This window comes from Haliaeetus leucocephalus, unplaced genomic scaffold, assembly GCF_000737465.1.
Source record: "Haliaeetus leucocephalus isolate CR32 unplaced genomic scaffold, Haliaeetus_leucocephalus-4.0 Scaffold92, whole genome shotgun sequence".
Classification (NCBI taxonomy): domain Eukaryota; kingdom Metazoa; phylum Chordata; class Aves; order Accipitriformes; family Accipitridae; genus Haliaeetus; species Haliaeetus leucocephalus.
This window is the reverse complement of record NW_010972528.1, coordinates 640,572-642,804: the sequence shown is the minus strand read 5'-3', so window position 1 is coordinate 642,804 and position 2,233 is coordinate 640,572. Positions and strand designations below refer to the sequence as shown.

Genomic DNA, 2,233 nt, shown 5'->3' with positions numbered 1-2,233 from the left:
GGGCCCTGTGAGCGCGGCGGGCCGGAGGCCGGGCCGCGGGGGGAGGCCGCTCCCGGAGCGAGTAGTGGAGGGAGGGTAGAGAGAGGAGGTCGCGGTGAGGGCTCGGCGGCGCGGGCTGGCAGCAGGCCCCAGCCCAGCTGCCCAGGCCTGCGCCCGGGAGGCTCGCAGGCAGCGTTAACAGCGGGTACTGGCTCCTGGTGGCGGGGTTCAGGCTGGCTACGGCATGGTGGGGAGCGACTCTTCACCTCTGGCTCTCGGGTGGTCCCAGGCTCGGTGCCCGGCACTTTATTTGATGTGCCGCGGAGGTGCGGGGAGCGCTGCCCGAGTTTGTCGCAGTGATGGGTGGAGGGGCCCGTTATTTAACGGAGGTCTGAACGCACACGGTACCCAAGACATTGCCTCTGCTCTAGATCTGTTCCAGCCTAGGTGATTGCAAGGGCTGTGACGTTGTTTTGTTTGGGATTTTTTGATCCTGGGAATGTTACCATCTGGCAGTATCAAAAGGTGCAGTTTACAGCTGTGACAAACTTCTGTCATTTATGATGACGGCACATCACTCACTAGAATACAGTCACCAGGTGAAAACATAGCTGAACGGGGGATGGTTGCCAATCACATGTGTTTTGTCTGGTCTGGAAGATTTTCTGTGTGTTTCAGGTGGGGGAGGGCAAAGAATACAGCCAGATCAGCAAACTTTGTAAGTGCAAGTGAACTTAAATGTGATGCTGCTTGATTTTTTATTTTTTCCCCACATCTTTGTGCCCCAGGATGTGGTTGTCAGTAAAGTTGTTATTTGCTGAAATGTGTTTGATCAGACACCAGTTTCCAGGATTGTAGTAAAAATACCCTAGCTGTATGTCAAGTCATATTTAAACCTTAATCCACTTCGGCTATCTTAAAATACATTGTCTAAGTGAACTGGCTGGTCAAGAAGGCAGATGTTGCTGTTGTAGGCTTTAGTCCCCAGCTGATACTGTGCCCTTGCTGAATCCCTCTCTTTCGGTTTGTTTTTATGACTTGCTGTCACCATTGTATTGGAACCTTTCGTTTCCTCTCTGAATGGACAAGTTGAGATGACACAAGTGGAGAACCAGGTTATCATGTTTGTATGGCACTTGGGTAGGAAAGCTGGCCTTGTGATTAGGACCTGTATTCATGAGGGAGATTCAATTTTTGTCTTCTCTATAGGTCTCCAGCTTGAACTACCTTCAGAAATTACACGCAAAGAGTGGGTGTTCCATGCTTTCTGGAAAGTGGACTTGTCTTAGGGTGGATTTTTGTTAGCTATTAAAAAAGAAACAAAAGAAAAGTTAAAGAAAGAGAAAATCACCAGCCCTTGGTCTGTCCTTCCTTTCCCCAGCCCTTAAAAGAATCCTTTTGTCTTGTCTTTTGATAATTCCCACCTTAAGAATGCATCCTGCTTGTAACAAATATCTGTCCAATGCTCTAACCTGGACTTCTTCTGAGACCTCAATTTGTCATCTGTATGACAAACAATAACTCACAAAAAGTATCGGGTTTTGTAAGAATTTCAGGACTCCGCTTCCTGCAGGAGCAGTACGAAGGAAGGATGATAAACTAGTTCCTTCCATTATTTGGGTTACTACATCCCTCCCTCCCTGGAATAGTAAGTGTTCTGGCTTCTCCTCCAGTGCTGAAATGCAGGCAGGGTGAGATCCTAAATGAATAATACTTGGCAGTGCAGGGGGCAATCGTCTGTAGTCCTTGAGGTACTTGCTGAAGTTATACCAAGGAAATAAGAAGAAACTAGAAAAAAACATGAGGTTAGCATGGCTTTAAATGGATACCTGTCAATTCTGTGTTTACATTGTACTTGTGTATACAGGCTTGGTGTAAGAAACAAAATTAGGCATTAATGCCTTGTCCCATAGCGTGGAGCTGGCAGAATAAATCTTGAAGACTTGCACAAGCAGTTTGTTTCATCCTGGGTTTACAGTTGTCAAGACCGTGAGTTTCCTCCTTAGGATGACTCCTTGGAGCATCTTCACCCTGCGCCTAATGTTGAAATAGGTACCTGGCCAGTACTCAAGTATTAGGATCTCCTAAAGCAGAGGGTGGGTGTACTGTGTGAGAAGGGGCTGTGCTCACTTGGTCAGAACTGCTGCTCCTGTTTTCTAATCTCAGCCCTGCCTTAGCCCAAGGGAATTCCCTCATTCACTCACCTTTTGAGCTCTGAGTAACCCTGACAGACCACGCCCCCCCACGCCCCCCC

At 48.1% G+C, this 2,233-nt stretch overlaps 1 protein-coding gene across 3 annotated transcripts in view; it reads left to right on the top strand.

Moving 5' to 3' along the window:
- The window catches only part of FAM192A (family with sequence similarity 192, member A), a 29,515-nt gene that overhangs the window by 254 nt on the left and 27,028 nt on the right, over positions 1–2,233 (top strand). The window lies entirely within an intron of this gene.